General features: G+C 43.3%; 1 long non-coding RNA gene across 1 annotated transcript; it reads left to right on the forward strand.

The window, feature by feature from the left end:
* Positions 1-628: 628 nt before the first annotated feature.
* LOC147117771 (uncharacterized) lies at positions 629-6,343 on the forward strand. Its single transcript, XR_015078529.1, has 2 exons — positions 629-5,132; positions 5,946-6,343. It is a non-coding gene; the product is annotated as an uncharacterized LOC147117771 (long non-coding RNA).
* The last annotated feature ends 259 nt before the right edge of the window (positions 6,344-6,602 follow it).

Below are 6,602 nucleotides of genomic sequence, written 5' to 3' on the forward strand. Positions count from 1 at the left end.
ACGGTGAGTCAGAATCGACGTATAAAAGAACTATAAAAAGAAAGACACCCTTAATTGAAGGCGGTTAAAAAGATAGGGATAAGGTGTTCCCTAAGCCGTATAGCGGCGAACCGACGGGGCGGAAAACCCTGGGAGGCAGAGAAGTCCTCATTTAGCCGTAGGTAGGCGAACCGACGGGGCGGAAAACCCTGGGAGGCAGAGAAGTCCTCATTTAGCCGTAGGTAGGCGAACCGACGGGGCGGAAAACCCTGGGAGGCAGAGAAGTCCTCATTTAGCCGTAGGTAGGCGAACCGACGGGGCGGAAAACCCTGGGAGGCAGAGAAGTCCTCATTTAGCCGTAGGTAGGCGAACCGACGGGGCGGAAAACCCTGGGAGGCAGAGAAGTCCTCATTTAGCCGTGTGTAGGCGAACCGACAGGGGCGGAAAGACCCCTACCCCGGGGAGGCGGGAAATCCTCTTTATCCGTGAGACGGCGAAATCTCAACAATTGAATGAATGGGTGCACCGTGGTGAGTGAATGAGATAAAACCCTACGGTCATAAAGAGGTTAGAACGGACAAGGGTGAGGTCTGTCCCCAGCACCTAGCCTGAGCCTGAATTAAGAGGACAGTAGTCCCACGTAACGGCCAGGATCAAGTAGGACGCCGGGAGCTACAGACCCCACAGTACCAAAACCTCGGGACTAAAGGGTTGGTGTGTGTCTAACGAAACGAAGTGACTAATAGAAAGCAAGAAACTAATGAAGGTGACGCTATGGGGCGAACAACGTAGCGTACAAACCTAATTCCTCAACATCGTGAATTATGCGTGAAACATAGCAGTTAGTTATGACTAAGAGGGTGGAAGAAGAATCCTCAAGGGACCTGGATTCTATAACCCGACTCCTGGAAAATAAAAAGAAACAGTGCAGAGAGCCAAAGGCTTGGTGGGGAGGAGCTAAAGATAAAGAGGCAACAGATAATGTAAGGAATTGAAACAGAAGGGAGAGATAAAGAAGGAAAAAGATCTAATTTGCAGGCGAACCAATTTGAAACCCCAGCAAAAAAAAAAACAAAAAACAAAGAGGGATTTGGAAACTAGGGAAAGCTGTTGAGTCAGATTTAAAAAGGAAGGAAAAGATAAACTTAAAGCTTTACCAACATGGAAGTTATTAGCATCTGTACCAAGACAAGTAAAACACGAGATTTGCTGAGTGAAAGGAACCTTAGACATATGCTGAAATTACAATTTGTATAAAAATGTGTGAGTGTGGATGTTTTCCTGATTAGGAATGTTTAAGAGGATTCAATATTCCTTTGTCTGAAAATCTGTCCGTTAAGAAAAAGAAATGTCTGCTGTGTGTTGTAGCTCCACCCACTTCTCTGTGTTAAAGTAAAAGCATTTAACCCCTTTGTCTTGTCGGGGATTTTAGGAAGTTTAAGAATGTGCAAATAAGATTGTGCCCTCAGAATGAAAAAAACCTATTACAATTTAAGTTAAGCTGGAGTGTAAAAACTGAGAAGAGCAACAAAAAGTTTGTTTAATGAAAGATTAAGTTTCAGTCTAAGATCTAACCTTGAAGTTATGAGGTAAATTAACCTATTAAAACCAGACTTTCATTGTGGCCACAGTGAAATTCTGGTTGATGTAAATTGGTGTAGTCCGAATTGAATAAGATAACTCCACTCCGCAAGAATATCTGATAGCGGCAGGTCCCTTTACAATATTTAATTGACTATGGTACTGGAAGCCTTATAGAAGGCGGGACTAGAGTTAAACCTTAGAAAGGTATAGGTAGGGAAGGATGAAGTAGTCTACCTAGGATACATAGTGACACAAGGGAAGAGACAAATGCCCAAAAACAGATGGGAGGGGCATTAGGACTGGCTGCGTGCTTTGATTGCTCGCAAGCTTCTAGGGATGGCAGCAGGAAGGGACCGCGCCAGAGAGGGGAGGCGGATCCGAGGATGTTTGTTGATGTATTGGTAGGGGGCCGACAGTGAAAAAATGTTAATAGACACAGGAGCCACAATCTCATTGACAGACTTACCCTTGCCCCGAACGAAACTTTCAGTTAGTATAGCAGGAATCGGTGGACGAAGAATCAGGGCTTATAAGAGCGAAACAGTCTTACTAGAAATTGGCTATAATAATAATACCTACACAGTTGTGGGTATGCGAGAGCACCGAAGGAACAATCCTAGGGATAGATATACTGCGAGAAGTAGGAGCTTTAGTCGACCCTAAAGCGAATGAAGTGTACTGGCCCCCAGATTATAAGTCAAACAAACAGGCAGGCCCGGGAAACAAAGTAGAAATGGCCCAGCCTATACAGGATTTGATCAAAGGGGGGTAGCCAAAGGAAAATGTGTAAACCTATATAGATAGTCGGAATGCCTTTGGGGTGGTGTCTGATTACATGATAGCGGGAGTAGGCAGGGATATATGACACCAGGAGAAGACCCGTAAGAGACAAGAATATAATCAAAGAATTAGTAGGAACCTCTCTCCTACCCAAAGAGTCCGTAATAATAAATTAAAGCACACAAGAGGATGGGCAGCTAAACGATCAACTGAGAGAGGGAATCTGACCAATGAAGCCCAAATGTTCATGTTGAATCAAAGTGTGAAACCACAACTGTCTTTCAGTCAGGGATGTTTTTTGGGTTGCGTGAAGTGACGCAATAATGTTTAACTCCACCTTCAAAAGCCTGCGAAGGAGTTAACCCTTTCCACTGACAGCTGTTTGAGTTCACCAAGTAACAACTTCAGTATTACTGAATAGAATTTAAAGATATTGGACATTATTAAATTTAAGTTTCTTAATGTTAAGCTGATATTTCCCCACAGTGATAGAAGGAAAATTAGGATTTGATAAATGGAAGTTATCTTATAAACTAATTGCAGCACCGTCTCAAACGGCCAGGAGACTGCTTGGGAAGCTGTCCTGTTACCCAAAGATAAATCTGGACAGATAGTTAGAGACATGAGGCCAAAGACCAACAGATTATACGGGATCGAGAACAGGATACACGGGACGACCAGAAGGAGGTCTTTGCAATAGACAGCAAAGTGATAGCAGAAATAATACCAGCCAAACCAGGGCTAGCACCCAGATGGTCAGGACCTTATGAAGTATTAATGAATAATGACACGTGCTCATGTAGATGGGTCTGGAACGGGTAAAGGAAGGTGGAAACACTGGACCCAGTTAAAAATATATAAGAAAGACAATGAGTAAACCAGAGATGGTGCCCTTTTTGACAGAGTGAGGAGTATACTAGAAGATATAAAGAATGGGAAGGGGAGTTACTACATATATCAATGATAGGGCTGTGTATGATGATAATAGGCTGTGTATGATGATATTATATGCCATAGTTTGCATCTTCAGGTATGTCTGGGGACAGAGCCACAGAACAAGAAATGAACCAGATGTACAGCATTTTGAACTGATAAAATGGATAAGAGCAGAATAATTCTAACTGGCTGGTGACGACCAGCCCCCTTTTTGTAATTACAGGAACATTGGACGTCCGGAATGAGATGGAGCGTCCTCGCCTTGATTCTAGGGATAAATATAAGTATTGCCATTATCAAGGGGGATTAGTAATAAGGAGAACACAGGATGAGGTGTATTCTAGTGTAGCACATAGAATTACTAAGCTTGCCATTAATATGAGTACTTTTGAGATACAAAACAAACTTGGAACTCCCTGTGGGTAAAACAATTAGAGGATCCACAGGAAAAATCTATCTTACAAAGATGTAAGAAACGGGGAGTATTGGAAACGACCGGAGCAGGGTATGCGGCCGGGTTAGCAACAGTTAATAGCTTGGACATAGAAGGAGTAAATGAAGGAGTAGAAGAATTACAAGCAAAAAATAGAGAAGTTACTAAAACAAGCTACTGGAAATAGCCAGCAATTGACACTGGCAGGGAAACCAAACAATAATGCAATTGTCGGGGGTGGAAGAGATAGTAGCCCCCCATGCAGAAACAATCAATACAATTATTGATAGACTTAATAATGCTTCTCGCCAAACCGATAAGGAACTAATATGTGCCACGTAGGGCTCATGGCTATTGTTGAATGCTCAGCATAACATGAGGCAAATAAATAATGAACAGATCCCTGATTGGATTACTAATAAGGATCTGGAACCTTGGATTGACACAAATAAAAGCCTATGTAAGGAATGTAAAATGGGACAAGTACACCGGGCAGGTGATTGTCTGACCCCATGGACTAAGATGATTGGCTTTGTACTGGCCATCCCACAATTCCCAGAAGGGGGACAACCCCGATACGACGTGATTAATATAGGAGAAGTACAAAGGGAAAGTGGGTTAAATATCATGATGTCCCTACCAAGACACTTTGGGAAAGGGATGAAGATAATAAACAGAAGAATGAAACCTAAAGGGGGGTGGTAGTGGACGGGTGCCACCACAAGGGAAGGACATGGGTGTGCACACACCCCCCCACCGAGGGAGACACATCCGAGTACGGATTTACGAAAAATACCAATTGCACCCTCGAGGTTCACCCAAGGGGATACACTGGACCCGGGTAGCATCAAGGAACAATGGGACCTGTTGTGTCACCACAATTGAACAGAAATATGAATATCAAGATATGGCTTATACCATTCCCCAACCAAACCGTTGTATTGGTCGAAAGATACTTATACAGATAGGAAAACCTGGTCATTTGATAATATGAGACTTACTAAAAAGGGTTGAAACTTATGTCATACCAGAGCCCAAGACAATTCCTAAGTTAGAGGAAGCTTGGCAGAAGTTACGGCAGGAAACAAAGGAAATTTTAAGTACTATCATAAAATAGAAGAAGGCTTAAAGAAACAACAGAAAGACATTAGTGCAACATTAGAGGAAACTCACCCACTTCCTCATATTTTGACAATTGGGGATCAGGATGGTCGGGGACTTTGGGCGCCTCGGTGGTACAAGGCATAATGATATTCCTCTTGATTGTTATTCTGATATATTGTGTATTTTTATTTCTCCAGTGCCTTTGTGCCAGAATGAGTAAGGCCGAAATTGGTGCGGTGAAGGAAGTAGAGCCTGAGGAGGGGCAGGTAGCGATGTTAAGAATGGACAACTCCCCTGCCTCTCCAAGGCAAATGGTGTAAGACGCGATGGGAAGCGACTGAAATTATGTGGGATTAATTGGGCATGGTAATTAAAGACCGGGCCGGCCAACCGTAAGATGGAGGTGGCAGAAGGAGGGTGGCAGAAGGAGGGTGGTGAATGAGGACTGGTGTGTGATGACAGTCTCGAATTGGCACGTCACACACCCCACGTGGGAATGAGGGACAGGCTTGAGCAGGAAAGCCTCAACCATTAGTGTAGGGTCTAAGGGGCCCCGGGAATGGTTACACCGGACGGAGTGCATAAAGGAAAGCCCACCCTAAAGGAAAGCCCACCGTAAAGGAAAGACCACCATACCACAGAGGGGGAAGTCGGCCTCCAAATTGATAAGATATATATATATACATGTATAACCTAAACTGGTAGAAGGCCAGGGAGTGCACGCTCTGGCAGACACCAGGAAGTGGAAATACACGTTGACCTGTTTGGAGCAATTGTCCAAAGGTCAAAAGGGGGGACTGAAGTAAGATATTAAAAATTGGATTTAATAAGGTAAAACAAACCAGGATTCATCTATAACACCAATATATAAAATGGAGGGAATAGGTTAATTTGTGCTCTGAGTTGAACAATAGAAGTCTGTAAAAATTGTATAAACCCAGATAAGGTTTAAACAGGACTACGGGTTAACTGCGGAGAGATTAAAACTGTCAAAACAACCCCTTAGAAAGAGGGAGAGATATATGGGTTCGGCCACGCGAGTCGACACCTTTGCACTTAAGGGTTTGTTAAGTGTGAAGCTCAATAGGGTTCTATTCTTTTAACTAACTAAAGTGTTTTTGCTCTGTAGAAATAATTCAAGAGAGAGAGACAGAAAGTCTGCGGATTGCCCGCTTTGGAAAGATCTACTATCTTAGAGAAATACTTAGAAAGACCAAGCCATCTGACAACAGCAAATGGACGATCGTAAAGTAATAAAATTGAGGCCCGGGTCATGAGAAAGTAACAAGACCAACTGATAACGAAATGTGAGATTTGTAAGCGACTGGAAGAATGGAATGTCATGGTTTTATAATTACAATTTAACTATAATTCTGTATATGTTAATAAGCTTATCCCCGCCTTTAGGGCAGGGCCTTAAGTTTTGTATAACTGTGTGAACCTCAAGAGATTCGGTGGAGTTGGAGCCTTGTGTTGGGACGCAAGAGCCATAGCTCCCCAGGCCTGAATAAACCGTTTTTACTTCAATTATTGGGTCCGTCTTTCTTACAACAAGCCAGTGTTGTCGACTGTGTATATCACTCAGTCCACACTTTGGGGGCTTACATCAACTGCATGAGCGGCGTTTCGATATGCCATTAGGAAATTGTCCACCTTGTGTTGTAACGGAATCTGATCATCGTTCATGGCCTTTATTGCCTTTTTGAATGTTTGGACAAATCTCTCGGCCAACCCGTTTGTCGCCGGATGATATGGGGCAGAGGTATAATGTTTCACCCCATTCTTC

The sequence above is a fragment of the Somniosus microcephalus genome, chromosome 5 (assembly GCF_052327205.1).
Source record: "Somniosus microcephalus isolate GS21.2 chromosome 5, FLI_Smic_1.0, whole genome shotgun sequence".
NCBI classification, from domain to species: domain Eukaryota; kingdom Metazoa; phylum Chordata; class Chondrichthyes; order Squaliformes; family Somniosidae; genus Somniosus; species Somniosus microcephalus.